Below are 15,991 nucleotides of genomic sequence, written 5' to 3'. Positions count from 1 at the left end.
TATATATATATATATATATATATATATATATATATATATATATATATATATATATATTTATTGGTCACGTAACATACATGAAATTTGTCTTGTGTGTTTTCATAAAAGATTGAATCATTCATACAAGGTCTAAAACTAACAGGTCTTATTAATCTAAAATATTCATACTCACACGATTAAAAAAAATATATATATATATATAAAAATATCGTGAAAGACATATTTTATTTTACATCTTCATATACTACATTGAGCGTCACTACTGCCATCATTTTATTTATCTAGTTATTGTTTATTTCAGTTTATGAATATACGATTCTTTAGAAATCTGGGAACTACATGAAATGCAAAAATGCAAACCGTTTCTTTTTCAACTATATTCTTTTTTTTTTTTTCGACTGCTGCATCTATATAATTTATTTAAGGTCCTGTAACTAAATTAACAATGACCTGGGAATTGTAAAGCTTCGGAAATACTGAGCAGATTTCTTGAAAAGCCCTCGCAAACTATTTTGCAAATTCCAATTTCATATGAAATGATGAGAGAAAAATTTTTTGATTTCTCCAAGTTATTATTCCAAGTTTGGGTACCCATTCCAGACCATTAAATCTTCGTGGTTGTAATAGTCTGAAGCTCCAAGCAAGGATATTTGGCTTCAGGGTGTACAAAGACAATGCCTTAACACACTTATGAATATTTATTTATTTATTTATTTATTTATTTATTTGTAGTAGTAGTAATAGTAGTCATAGGAATGCTAACAGTAAATGGTTTAATAAAACAATCGCAACGGAGAGTCAGCAATGGGCAGTAAAGCACAAATGAATTGAAAAGTGAAGCAGCGTAGTACATCAAATGCACCTTCCCCCTCACTGACTCACTGAGTGCAGGTCGCGGCGGTGATACTCTCTAGTCTGCCTGGCGGATATTCACCAATGTTATTTTGAGTCGCACTGGGGATTTTGATGAGTAATAGATGCAGCCGAGTAAAGGAGTTAATTGTGGGTAAACCCTTAATGGGAAAAGCTCAAAGACGTCGTGAGGCTTTGTTATTAAGGGCTCCATTTGTGTTTCCCAATTGTGTTCCATTTTTAATCAAGCAAACCTTGACCTCCACGTGTTCAGTGATTCCCACAGAAGGGACGCAGTGATTCCCTGAGGATGGACGTGATACTCACGTGGGCAGTGATTTCCCCAATAGACTTGACGATAAAGATTTTTATGCACTAGATTATCGGCCTAATTACAGCTAGTACGGAGGGTTAGATTACCTCATTCGTTAAATCAGATGGCTTAATATATATATATATATATATATATATATATATATATATATATATATATATATATATATATATATATATATATATATATATATATATACGAGTATATATATATATATATATATATATATATATATATATATATATATATATATATATATATATATATATATATATATATATATATATATATATATATATATATATATCTTTTGTGCCCTTCCCCAGCCTATCTGACAAAAAATCTGTCGGTCATAATTTACGAATATTCTTTCTTTGCTGTATGCTTTAGGCTCTGTCCTTGGCTCTGTCTTTAGAAATGCTCGTTTTCATTTCATAATAATCAGCGTTGAGCAGGCTTTAGTTTCTAAATGAGTTTTTAAGGCTTTGTCCAGAGTTGCTTTTATGTTTTAGCAATGACAGACAGATAAGCTGCAACAAATGACTTTGCAGTTAGACAGAGTGTGGCAGGTGAATGAGTGAGAATATTAATTTATTCTTGAGCATACTGAGGTGGATACAATGTAATTGAGAGCCCATTCCTGAAGGGTGACGAGAGAGGAGTTAAAACGAAAGTAACCACAGAAAATTTAATTTTAAAGAAATTGCAACACTGTGCTGGACTCCGAAAGACAAGACTGTTAAAATCAAGGTAGACGATAAAGCAAAAAAACTTTAACCTTATCTTGGTAACGCCCTGAGAGATGGGAAAACGCAGATGACATTGAAATTACAATTAAGATTCTAAGTGGAGAGCATTCTACTGCTGTTCAGTACATAAAAAAAAGAGAGACTTAGATAAGTACTGATGAAAAGGAGAAGTTTGTTATATAAGTAGAGACATCAACTTTTCGTTAACAAGTTACTGGTAGTGCCCCGCTCCAAGAAATATAACAAGCAAACGACTAAATAACTAACTAGATAACTAACTAAACAACTAACTAAGGAACTAACAAACGAACGAACTAACAAATTAACTAAATATATGAATAAGCCAAATAGTGTTAAACGATACAAAATGAAAATGCAGGTCACAGTAATTGGTTCAAGACAGAAATACTGAAAATGATTGCTGATGTTGATAATGATCTTGTCTGTCGAATAAATACTAATTCTTTCTCTCTCTCTCTCTCTCTCTCTCTCTCTCTCTCTCTCTCTCTCTCTCTCTCTCTCTCTCTCTCTCTCTCTCTCTCTCTCTCTGTACGACCAGTTCAGTAGTTTGCCAGTTCAGTAGTGTGATGTAAACCAGTGCTAAAATTATATCATACTTAGTGGCGTTCCTTCTTGTCGCAGTATGGGGTCACAAATGGGTGAACAAGGGCAAAGCATGAAAGAGTCTACGCCAAAGCAACTACTATGGAACGCTGCCAGCTGAGGCGGATGACACTAGTTAGGATGGAGCAAACATTTGTGAAGGAGACAGGGCCGCCGTGACTCCTGTGCCAGTTAAGTATACCCAGGCGAACAGCGAGGATAATAACATTAAAAAATAAATTCTTACTTTTTGGATATTTATTTATTTTTCTTCCTTTCCCTTTTAGTTTTCCTTCTCTTCTTCCTTCTGTTCTTTGTTATTGTTGCTGTTGTTGACTCTTCTACCCCCCCCTCCTCTTTTTCCATATTATCTTACTCCTCCTTTTAGTTATCGTCATTATCGTCGTGCTCTTCCTCCTTCTCCTTTTCTTCTTTTTTTTTTTCCTTCTTCTCCTTGTTTTCTCGACTTTGTTACCCTCAACGCTATCATTACAATATACATACCATTCTTGTTCCTGCCACGTATCACCTGCTCTGTTTGAAGGTGCCTCGCCTTAGAGAGTGGATGCATTTGTTTGGAACTTATTTATTACTATTATTATTTATTTATTCTTTTACTTTTTTTTTCTTTTCTTTAGCTTCCTATATTCTGTAAAAAAAAATAGGTACGTGAGGGAAATTCGCATCAGTGAGTAGAGGTGTCGTGGATGTGGCATTAATGATCGCGCAAACTTTCAATTATAACATGTCCAGAAATGTCTTGGATTGAGGCTGAACGGGAGCAACGAGAAATACAAAATGGAACAGAAACCTTGATTAAATAAACAACACGCAATTAAATGCATTTCAAAATTACTGTAAGGAATTCCCTCCATGCATCGGAATTTCAGTTACACCCCGTTCAGGATGTCCTCTCGACCCCTCTCTCACGTAGGTGGGTTGGTGTGGGCTTCCCTGCATGTCACCGCACGATCCCACCCTCAAGGTTACATAATGTACTGCCCTTTTTGTTTGTCGCTTCAAAAAAAAAAAAAGTTACACTATATCTTGCCACTTTGCTCAAAATTTCTTCAAAATTTCATACATTTTGACATTCTCAGCATTTTATACATGCGCGAGCAACTGTTCCTTTTCATGTATAATATCCATTAGGCACAATAATGGGCGCATATCTTTACTTTTGAAATTTTTAAAACCCGAATTTCCGTTTTGTGGCCTCTATCCAACTTTCTGCGCCTTCATCTTAAGTTTTCTCTCCAGCTGTTTTATTGTCACAGTGGCATACGGCTACTATTCCTTTCCTAGGTCTATTAACAATGATATTACGTAGTCACTCACTCTTTTGTACTACTCATAAATGAACTCAAGGCCTTTTGCCAATTAATTTTTAAAATGTACTTTTAACGCCATCTCTTCTTTCTTGATACAAAATTAACAATCATCCTCCTGTACACTGAACTGTCCTTTACTCGAAATCTCAACTAGAAATTTCACATTCATCTGTTAAACTAGTGCTCATGAACTTAGGTGTTCTACGTCGTCTTCGCCAGATCTTTTTTCTCCTCTTCTGGATGTTAACTCTATAAACAAGTCTTATCTTATTAACAACATACAGGATATGTCAAATCGTGAACAGATGTTTAGAGCAGATGAGAATGAGAAGCTGACATATTTCCATAACTAAGGAGATACTGAAGCAGGAGATAGATAGGCTGAAAAAGTTCAAGACACCAGGACCAGATGAAATATATCCCAGAGTACTTAAGGAATACAAAAAGGTTATTAGTGAGCCGTTAGTTTCTGTCTTTAGGAAATCACTTGTCAGGTGAGGTACCAGTAATGTGGAGGCAGGCTAATGTAGTACCCATCTTTAAGAAAGGAGATAAAACTTTATTTGTAGGTAAAATATTGGAGTCAATGATAGCGAAGAACATTAGGGAGCATTTAGACAAACATAACTTGATAAATCAGTCACAGCATGGCTTCACGAAGGGTAAGTCTTGCCTGACGAACTTGTTAAGTTTTTACAGTAAAGTGTACGAGGCAGTAGATAATGGTGATAGTTATGACATCTTATATCTGGACTTTAGTAAGGCTTTTGACAAGGTAACCCATCAGAAAGGTTAGGGCACACAGGATAGATGGGAAGGTGTTAGGCTGGATATGGTCTTGGCTAAGAGACAGGCGGCAGAGAGTTGTAATAAACGGCTCTAAATCCGAGTGGGGCCATGTAATTAGTGGGGTGCCAAAAGGATCAGTATTAGGGCCATTGTTGTTTTTGATATATATCAATGACTTGGATAGCGGAATTAGTAGTGATGTTAGTAAATTTGCGGATGACACAAAGATAGGTAGATTAATTAGGTCCGAATCGGATGCCATCGCCTTGCAAGCAGATTTTAGATAGGATGAATGAATGGACGGACAGATGGCAAATGCAGTTTAATATCAACAAATGCAAAGTACTAAGCGTAGGTAGAGGAAAGCCACACAGTAGGTACACAATAAACAACGAAACTGATAGATACAGGGTATGAGAAAGATTTAGGAGTTATAGTCAGCTCTGAACTCCATCTAGGAAAGCAATGCATAGAAGCCAGAAATAGGGAAATAGGTTATTAGGATTAATTTTTAGGAGTGTTAAAAGTAGAAGGCCCGAAGTAAAATTAATGTTATATTTGGCGCTGGTCAGACCTCATCTAGACTACGCTGTGCAGTTCTGGTCCCCACATTACAGGAAAGATATAGATCTATTAGAATCAGTACAGAGGAGAATGCCTGAAAAGGATACAAAGGAAGAGGAGTATTCTTTACGAGGCGAGATTGAAGCTGTTAAAAGAATTTACATTCTTTAGAGAAATGTAGATTAAGAGGGGACCTGATAGAAGTCTTTAAGTGGTATAAGGGTTATAAAAAGGGGGATGTAAGCAAAATTCTTAGGATCAGCAACCGGGATAGAGTAAGAAATGACGGGTTCAAGCTTGAAAAATTAGATTTTAAAAAAGAGATAGGAAGAAATTGGTTCTCAAATAGAGTGGTAGATGAGTGGAACGGACTCAGTAATCATGTTGTTAGTGCTAAGACATTAGGGAACTTTAAGAGAAGATTAGACGGGTTTATGGATGGAGATGATAGATGGAAATAGGTAGATATATTTCATACAGGAACTACCACGTGTAAGCCTGGTCACTTCTTGCAGCCTCCCTTATTTCTTATGTTCTTATGTTCCTATCTGTCCTTGCACTGAGTACAGTTCCCATGAATGAAGATTTTACTCACATAGCTTTATTAAATGAAGTGAAATCAAGAGGTTTCCTTCACATCAACCCTACTCATCAGTTAACTATTTTTATTTTTCTCAGATTCCGGACTATCGCATGTCTTCTGCCGTTGCTTCCATACTTACAGCTCTGCTCAACTCGTGAACTACATAATTCCCCTTCGTTTCCTTAGCCTCTTTGTACAAAACCTACTTATTCTCACCTCCCTTTTGTCCTTTGTATCCTAAACTCAGTTCTGTGATGTCACTTCCTACACCTTCAACTCTTTTCAAGACACATCCATCACAAAATTGAGCAGTTCATATGAAATAGTTTTGTGTTCACTTTTTCGTGAGTAGCAAATGATTTTTGGAATGTTGGGTTTCAGGAGAAAAATACTGATACCAAGTGATACGTGCAACGTATTTGTGTATAGTAGTGTGTGGAGTAATAAAATTCTTGATGGTTGCACTATGGAGCAGAAGAGAATCTCTCTCTCTCTCTCTCTCTCTCTCTCTCTCTCTCTCTCTCTCTCTCTCTCTCTCTCTCTCTCTCTCTCTCTCTCTCTCTCTCACACACACACACACACACACACACACACTTGTAAATAGCGAGGAATTATTTTGAGAGGTGAGATTTAATTGATTCGGATAAAAGGAACTGATACCACAGAATTGTTCCATTAAAAGTGATCATCCCGTAAGGCTACATACGTATTTGCCCTACACGTACTTCACAGGATTACCGGCCCTTATCATTCTAAAAGTTGTTTACAAAATAAGGGCTTAGTCCTCTATTACAAAATCAAATTCATCTAACTGATTCGTCGTCCGTTCGTCCTTTCTACCACTTTCTCTTTGTCTTGTGTGTGTGTGTGTGTGTGTGTGTGTGTGTGTGTGTGTGTGTGTGTGTGTGTGTGTTGGGAAGTGGGTTGCCGTGGATTTACAAGTAGACCGACTGTGACAAGTATGGTAACGTGATCCACCTTCTCCAGGGATTCCCTAGGTATCCCATGTTAATCAACGCTACATTATTTGTCATGGTCGGGATTCAGGTGACATGTAATCACACGAAGCCACGATTGCTACTCACGGCATCACAGAGATGTGGTGCAGAATTTTAGGATTATTGGTTGGAATATGTAACTAGAGACAGTCGTAAACTGCTACACTCGAAGACCACTGACTTACTTTGTGTTTATTGTGCTCTGCAACTTATTTTAAGACTTAAAGAAACAAATACTCGAAATGGTAAACTTTATGGACTGATATACTGTGCAGTTTAGAAAAATAATTGCTAACTTTCATTGCAGCAATTTATTCATCAGTGAGCACGGCAGTTGGGCAAAGGGACCATTGGTACCACCTAACCTTCAGGCTAGATGGGAAGGGAAATACAGGTGAAAGGGTTTTACCAACTACACCTTTCTCATCGCCTAAAGGGAAAGCTTCTATATTTTTTTCCAACTGTTGGGTCTTTTTGTTTTCACTTCCTCAACTCTCCGAGGAGGGCTCAATACCACCCTTCTGGGTCTCAGTACTTGAGTAACGCTCGGGACACTCCATTTCGCTCTTTCTCTTGAGAACATTATGCCACTCATACTGTATGAATAAATAAATCATCTTACCGCCTCACTCTCCTTTGGGATAACAGAGTGCTTCGTTTTCATCGATTCTTTCTTTTACGCTCGGTTCCAATAATTTTTGTATCACTGGAAGAATTCTCTCTCTCTCTCTCTCTCTCTCTCTCTCTCTCTCTCTCTCTCTCTCTCTCTCTCTCTCTCTCTCTCTCTCTCTCTCTCTCTCTCTCTCTCATCATAATACTTTAAAGGAGATCAAGAACATGATTACCTTCTGTTCAGTTCATAATTTTACTGTAAAAGTGAAAGATGTCTGTTCCCGTAAGTCCTTCATCTGTGTGCGTCTCTCATTTTTGTGCCTTCCCGTAAATAAGCAACGTAAGAATTAAGCCAGTCTTACATGCTACCCAATTTTCCGGGAGCAGGGAACGTACGAGTATTACTCTCTCCCCGCCACTCCCCGTCGTCTTGCTCGGGTGTACCAGCTTTCTCATTTTCCCGCAACTCTAATCTTCTTATCTCAGTGTCGGGTTATCATATTAATCGGTGTAAATTTCACTCAGTTCAAACAATAGCGAGAATGTATCCTTATTCTCGAAATAATTTTATGACGTGATATTCTTGTTGGAAAAAATATGTATCCTAATTATAAATGTTTATGAACATCGTAAATGTGACAAGTGCCACCTCCTCGTTGTGGAGTGACTTTGTTCTGTGTGGAAACGACTTAGGAAATCAACATTGCATTGTAGAGATAAGGAGACTAACGACATTTCTGTCTTCACACACACATACGTACACACACACAGGGTGATCCGTAAACAAGTACTGGATTTATTTATAAACTTAATTTATGGTTTAGGATAGGTAAGTACTGAACATGATACGACAATATTTAAAAATCAGGCTATTTCCTTCTCTTGCAAGTCCTAGCTGCTTCTTCTAAGGTGTTTGGATACTAAAGAACTCAAACTGATCATCAGCAATTTTCTTTCCAATTAAACAATGCCACAAAATTGCAGAAAATCTTAGGTGATTTACAAAAGCCTGAATAAATATTAAGGGGAAAACAATAATTTACTCACAGTTTCTTGTTTGAAATAATATTTAGTAAGAAATTTGCCCTGTCACTTATCAGACATGTGAAAGCTTGCGATACATCACCACGCCGTCATGAACTGGTCAGTCCTGGCAAATGAGAGTTAAACAATAAAACTACTAGACAATTCGGACACTTGAATCTGAACACTGCAGAGATAAGACAATGCAGAATGAAAATAAATAAATATGAACCGAGTCACTTGACACAATCCAAATGCAGTAAAAAAAAAAAAATAATAATAATGAAAATTGAGAGGAGAAAATGAGCAGGATCCTACACACAGCACTGGAAGAGAGAAAACTACAAATTACGAAAATTCACAGAATGCACAGGATATCATAACAGGAAGGCAGTGATAAATTAAAAGTTTGTAATCTCAGCACTGTGACATTATATCCGTAAAAAGAAACTACATATGTCGAGCGAGTAAATTATCAATAAGCAAGTCAGGAAGTGCGAGGCGGGAGCTTGCGTTATTCGTATTGAAAGTTAAACATTTATTCTAACAGAGTGATGCCAAAATCCTTCCCCTAACGTGCCAGACAAGGCTGCTCCATGACTCTTACCAAAATCAGGTAAGAGTGTAGAGGAGGCAGTGCACCTTAATGGATGGCGATAGTGGGGAATGGACTGATTCTTAATGGACGGTTTTAGAGATATTGATTATTATTATTATTATTATTATTATTATTATTATTATTATTATTATTATTATTATTATTATTATCATTATTATCATCATCATCATCATCATCATTATTACTATTATTCTTATGTATCAGAAAGATCGGCCGAGGAAGAAAAAACCGAAAAATAATCTCTTTAGATGCCGCTCCCAAAATAAAGAAAACAGGAGTAGAACAGAGAGAAGCCACCTTAGTTTCTTAAGTGTCTTGATGCGCCCTTTCTGGAACAGTTCTAGTTTCTAGAGAAAATACAGAAACTGGAAGAGAGTACTAGGATTTATCTGCCCCTCAAAAAAAGTGAAAGTGAAAAAGTGAAAAAAGTGAAGAAACTCTTGCATTAATAAGAGACATATCTTATATAATAAAACACAATGTATGTCTGTCTGTGTGTGGGTATGCCCGCTTTTCACGGAAAAAAACACATAACTGATTGTGATGAAATTTAGTAGGGGGAGGGAGGGATCCCCCTTGATGCGGGGAGTGACAAAGGCTATGTCTTAATTACTTCCAACCCAAAACCGTTAGATTATTCAGGCAAATCTGTCAACGCAACCCAATTCTTGATGATGGCACCAGGTATACCGTAACCTATTTTTGATGGTGGCACCAAGCATTCATTGTTAGCTTGGATTTTTGATGGTGAGGAGACAGATGACATGTACAACAGTAAACGAACGTATATTTTAGGTTCATTATAAAGTAAACTTTGTTTGGTTGCCGAACAAACGACTGACTTATGGTGATAAACCGTGCTTTGAAGAGCCAAATTTTCCCCGGGCAACGCCGGGCAATTCTGCTAGTACGTAATAGAATTCAAAATGAGTAGAAAAGGCTTGTACAGAGTGACCGCGGGAGAGGGAGGGAGATACGTGCAGCTAGCAAGTTTGGAAATGCAGTAACAATGGAAATAATGGGAGAAGACAGTAAGACATATAACAATCCGACAATGAGTGAGATAATCAATACAGTCTGTGTGAGGAGAGGAATCAATGAAATGAAAGACTTTTGCCTCCATCCTGCTTAGGACTGAGAGAGTGGAACCTGCCTTACAGATGGACGAGGTAGCAGTGGATCCATCAGAATGAAAAAGAAGGGGAAAGAAGAAGAAAATGTTGGAAATACAAGACAAGATGAACTGATTAGATTTTGACATGTCTTATTGATGAAAGAGCTTTTAGCAAGTTGGAGAACAGATTTCTGACAGAAATATCAAGGCCATGAGTTTCAGGACATGGAAAAGTAATGTATCGTATGTAAGCTGCCTCTCTATCCTGGTCTCTGTTATTCGCTCTGCAGAGAAAGGTGGATCTCTGACACAGACGCAACAGTCATTCCAGAGAAAATCGTAATAGTGGTGTCTCAGGTCCTCTTATTCAGTAGATTTGTAATGTGCCAGAAACACCTCTGCTTTAGTGGGTTCAGAAGCGTTACTGGAGTGATAGGACAAGATGCAGATATAGGACTGACTGTAGTAGCCCAACAGAGAGAACGGTTTGACAGAGTTAGAGGTTAGGGAAAGGGTGAGAATGTTGAGCGAATCTGCATGTCGATCAGAAATGCATGTAGAATGCTGCACTAATTGTTTTAGGTCACTTAAAGCAGCAAAGTTAAAAGTTTGTTAAGTAGATTGGTCATTGAAACAAGTCGACAGTGGATTTACGAGTATAACTGAAACATTAAACAGAAATAAAGAAAACAATAACCTTTAACACAAAAGTGGAGGCGTACGTATCAGGTCTATTTTACGTAAAGGGAAGCGCTGGTGCCACATAGATAGAAGCAACAGCGCTCTATCGTATCGCGGATGAATATTTTTGCAGCTCAGATTAATTTTCCTGTCAACGGCATTGAGTCATTGATGACACACAACCTCTGCTGACGGATGTGTGAAACAGGGAGTGTGGCAAAATATTTTTGCAGCTCAAATTAATTTTCCTGTCAACGGCATTGAGTCATTGATGACACACAACCTCTGCTGACGGATGTGTGAAACACATCCGTCATGATTTGCCATATTTCTTCTTTATTTGGCGTTTCCCTCACTTCAAGAATGGATTTCAAGAATGAAGTATCAAGACACCTCAAGAAACTAGATTTCCCATCACTTGATCCTTCAACTCCTGATTCTTTCTGGGAGCAGCATGTGTTTTTTTTCTTTCCCTTAGCCTTTTTTCCTGACACATAAAGAGCTAAAGAGCTTGTCCTCGAAGACAGAGACACACACACAGAGAGAGAGAGAGAGAGAGAGAGAGAGAGAGAGAGAGAGAGAGAGAGAGAGAGAGAGAGAGAGAGAGAGAGAGAGAGAGAGAGAGAGAGAGAGAGAGAGAGAAAGAGAGTAATCATCAATGGGCGGGAATCAAACCCACAGTCCATAAGGGCAGGTGTTCCTTAAGGGAGCTGCCTCGGCCCTTTGCTGTGGAATGTGTATGTCAATGATCTGATGCACCTCGTTCCTACCGCGAAGGCGTTTGCAGATGACATTACACTATCCCACAGCTACAGACTGGAGGAGGAAGCTGCAGCCAACCGCGATATCAACGCCACCCTGAGCCGCGTTGCAGCCTGGGTGAAGGAAATGGCAAGTAAAGTTTGCCGCTCACAAAACCCAGCAGCTCACAATCAACAGGACAAGTAGAGCCCCGCGTCTCACCTTCAACAGGGAGACACTGACGCCGAGGGATGAGGTGGAGGTGCTGGGGGTCACTTACGACCGTAAGTTGACCTTCAGAACCCACGTGGAGCGACTCATCAGAGAGGCCTCGGGGAAGCTGGCATCCCTGAGGAGAATCTCCTACCTCCTTGACGCCAAGGGACTGGAGTTACTCTACAAGGCACAGGTCCGCTCCTCCTTGGAGTACGCGTGCCTGGCCTGGGGCGGCGCGGCAAACAAGCACCTCGCTCTCCTGGACAAGGTGCAGGACCGAGCGGCGAGGCTCATCAGGAACAGTGAGCTCGGCCTTTACCCTGCACTGCACACCCTCCAGCACCGGCGAGACGTGGCGGGCCTCACCGTCATGTTCAAGGTGCAACAGCAACGGGTGCCGCACCTACAGGCTCTCCGGCAGCCTGCCCGACATGCCGAAGTCACCACCAGAGCTGTCACACGCTCCCATGGAGAGCTACTCCAGCCCAGGTGCAGAAAGTGGCACCAGCAAAGACAGTTTCTGAACACATACATCGGCTGATGGAAAGCGTTTGTTACCGTACAACCAAGTGTTGAGGGCTGGACCAGGCAGCAGTTCAAGACTGCAGTGAATGTGTGGTTGCCACAGACAGACAGAGAGAGGCTTTCAGATAAAAGGCATTAACAGTGACTTCTTTAGCCTAATTTGTTGTATTAAATATGTAAAGTATATGTACAGCAACTCTGTAAACACATATGATGTAGATTTGTATAAATTAAAGAGAGAGAGAGAGAGAGAGAGAGAGAGAGAGAGAGAGAGAGAGAGAGAGAGAGAGAGAGAGAGAGTTGAAGGAAATGAAGATCGCCAATCCCGAATGAAACTATCCAAGAGGCCTAACCTGCAACCAAACATACGAGTGCTTAGGTTGTGGCCACAGGCAAACGTGGTGCATATATTTGTATTATTAACAGCCCTACTTATGTTTGTCTGTTTATATATATATATATATATATATATATATATATATATATATATATATATATATATATATATATATATATATATATATATATATATATATACATATATATTATGATAGTAATGATGTAGTAGTAGTAGTAGTAGTAGTAGTAGTAGTAGTAGTAGTAGTTGTTGTTGTTGTTGTTGTATATACTTGTTTACTGTCATATCCAAAATTATCGTACACCACAGTCATCGCCTCTCTCTCTCTCTCTCTCTCTCTCTCTCTCTCTCTCTCTCTCTCTCTCTCTCTCTCTCTCCTGGCGTCCTTACTTCTATCCATCTCTCTGATCAAAGAAGATAATATGATTTCACCTGTCGACACGACATCCGTTAACGTTGTTAAAGCTCTCTCCACACACACACACACACACACACACACACACACACACACACACACATTTGCTAACCTTTCAACATCTCATTAGCTGAACTGCTAATGAGAATCTAGTAGGCAGTTCCTGTGTCACTGTCTTGGCCCTCGAAAACTGTACTACATCACTGGCATTATTCTTAGAAACATGGAATTTCTTGTTCTCGCCCACGCGTCTCGCTTCTTGTTGGATTGAGCTTCGGCTTAAAGAACTGACATTATGCAGGTGGGTTACGTTCTGTGTTGCGAGCGCTGGCTGTTTCTGATTATGTTTAGACTCGGCGTTGTTTGATTGTGATTTATAAAAAAAATAACAGTAAATAAAGAACACAAGTAAAAGAGATGCACTTGTGTTTATACAGTTACGGAACGTTGCGACGAGGGTATGACGTAAACTGATAATGATACAGCTTGAAAATGACCATCTGGCAACCCTTTCCCTCCTAATGATGGCTGACCATAATGAAAAGACTAAATGTCTACTAGAGTATCGAATTAGGAACATATTGTTTCTTTCTAGATTTTAAAAGACTAATATGCTGGAGATATGAGGAATTATTGGAAAATGTTAAATTATTTCAATTTCTTTCTGAACACTAAATCACAACTGTCTATATCCGGTGGATCAATTGTTGCCGTCTGTGTTCTTTTAAAATGAGGAAATAAACATCACTGTCACTCAGTTCCTTAGACACACACACATAAAAAAAATCCGGCAAAAGGAAATGAAAGCCCGTCAAATGAAATGTATAATTTCCGGAAAAGAGAATGGTGTCACGGAGGAAAAATAACGTTGATATATAAGCAAAAAATAATGTTCAGTTAAGGATGAAATTAGCTTTATTATTCGTAATGGATTCACGTGTCTCTTAATTACCTTTGTCGTGTGTTACGGTAGACCGTAATCCTCCTTGAGCCTCGAGGAAGAGCTCTTCTCGGCTGGCACCTCCTTGGCCCATGGTCGCTGGCATCACTCGGAATACAATCTGAATGCTATTTTTTTCCTTTCGTCATCACTATTATCAACCGGAAAGATCACAAGGGATAGGAACACTAACGCACATTCCCCATTGTTTGGCGAGGAGTACACGAGGTTCAGACGCCTTGAGGCGAGGGAAGCACGACCGGGCGTTTCAACAGTATCTGGGGAAATGGCCATACACATGTGGGGGTGACATCCGCCCTCACAGTGTTATCTGATACTTGGGCAGCCCTGAGCCGATTTCCCTCTGCTACATGACAGGGTCCAGTGCACATCGGTTGCTGTATTTTAACTAAACACTTGAGATTCTTGAACATGAGGACACTGACAGAAGGTAAGAGAGGAATACTAACAGTATAGTGGTCAGTGTTATAGAACAATCAGTGCGCTAATAAGCAACGTGCTACTGTTCACCATGAATGACCACATCATGACTGTTGTCTAAATAACAATCTCACAAGAAACCTTCAATTAACACAAATGAAAAAAAAAAAAAAAAATGGCAGACTTTTGTCAAAAACAACAAAGAAAAGCAATAAAGTAATATTGATGTGGTAGTTCTTTCTTGCTACATGATATTTTAAATAGTAAAATATAACTAAGCCACGAACCAGATCCAACATCTTGCGATAAGCACTGATGTCTACGCTTCTGCGTGCATGCGTCTCTTTCTTCCTTCCTTCCTTCCTTCCTTCCTTCCTTCCTTCCTTCCTTCCCTGGTACGGTTAGATTTTTTAAACCTATAAAAATTATCGATTTAGAACATAGAAGTTATCAGACGTTGAACTCAATATAAATTAAACAATGTAGGTAGAAATCCCACAGAACGCTGAACTTTTGACCTTTCTATATTTTTGAATGAGATAAAGCAAACTTAGTGTTGTTTAGTGACTTAAAAACCTTGATTCATTCATACATCCTCTCAACGCAATCTTACATACAACTATCTTATTTTCCCCAGTGGTACCTACTCAAATATAGTCATCTTCTATGGTGAAGGTTTTCGGGGTGTCTCTCTCTAAAAATCACAACTGGAAATTTCACATCTTATTTCTTGCTATAAGTTTCTTTGAAAGTTTGTTTTCTTCAGTCCAGTTGCTAACCTAAACAGGCCCTTTTATGGAGTATAGTTGATATCGAAATAGAAATGTCACTTTGTTATCACATTTCGAACGCAAGTGATAAATTCAATTATGTATTATTTGCAAATGACACTGATCTCATGACTGACAAATCATCACATCAGTTACATACAAAAGTTGATAATGAATAAAAAAAAAAATCAAGATGGGTTTTGGGAAATTATTCAAATTTCAACATAAAAAAAAGAAAATTATTTACTGTTCCAAAGTCGTTCGATTTTTTTATAACTTCAAATCAATATTCTTGAGAGTGTGAACTAAAACGAGTATCTAAGAGAAATTTCTTGGCTGTTATCAAAGACGAAAACTCAAATTGAAAAAAAATAAATAAATAAAAAAAAAAAAAAATATATATATATATATATATATATATATATATATATATATATATATATATATATATATATATATATATATATATATATATATATATATATATATATATATTATGCTTGTTTAAATTTCTCAGAAACATGTAGAATTACGTACAAAATTAGACGCAACCTAATTATTGAGGCATTACGGACTATCTATTATTTCCTTCGTTATCGATATATTAACATCACCTATTGCGTTGCTGTGTGTGGATGCACTTGCCCTACGATTATAGCAGATTTTTTGTACTTCAAAAGAAACTGATATCTCAAAGAGAAATATGATTCTACTGATATATTATTTAATGAGC

General features: G+C 38.2%; 1 protein-coding gene across 5 annotated transcripts in view; it reads right to left on the bottom strand.

The window, feature by feature from the left end:
- Nucleotides 1-15,991, bottom strand: part of LOC135100027 (uncharacterized) — a 37,122-nt gene that overhangs the window by 17,502 nt on the left and 3,629 nt on the right. Inside the window, exon 1 of one of the 5 annotated variants that reach the window (XM_064002871.1) lies at nucleotides 14,060-14,392. The exons of 3 other annotated variants lie outside the window; for them this stretch is intronic. The gene's annotated coding sequence lies outside the window, so the exon portion shown is untranslated. Of the gene's footprint in view, nucleotides 1-13,219; nucleotides 13,363-14,059; nucleotides 14,393-15,991 lie in introns of those variants that run through there. One more of the 5 variants, XM_064002875.1, reaches the window with a different exon arrangement.

Source organism: Scylla paramamosain, chromosome 4 (assembly GCF_035594125.1).
Source record: "Scylla paramamosain isolate STU-SP2022 chromosome 4, ASM3559412v1, whole genome shotgun sequence".
NCBI lineage: Eukaryota > Metazoa > Arthropoda > Malacostraca > Decapoda > Portunidae > Scylla > Scylla paramamosain.
Note: the sequence above shows the minus strand (reverse complement) of the source record. Positions and strands in the feature narration are given on the sequence as shown.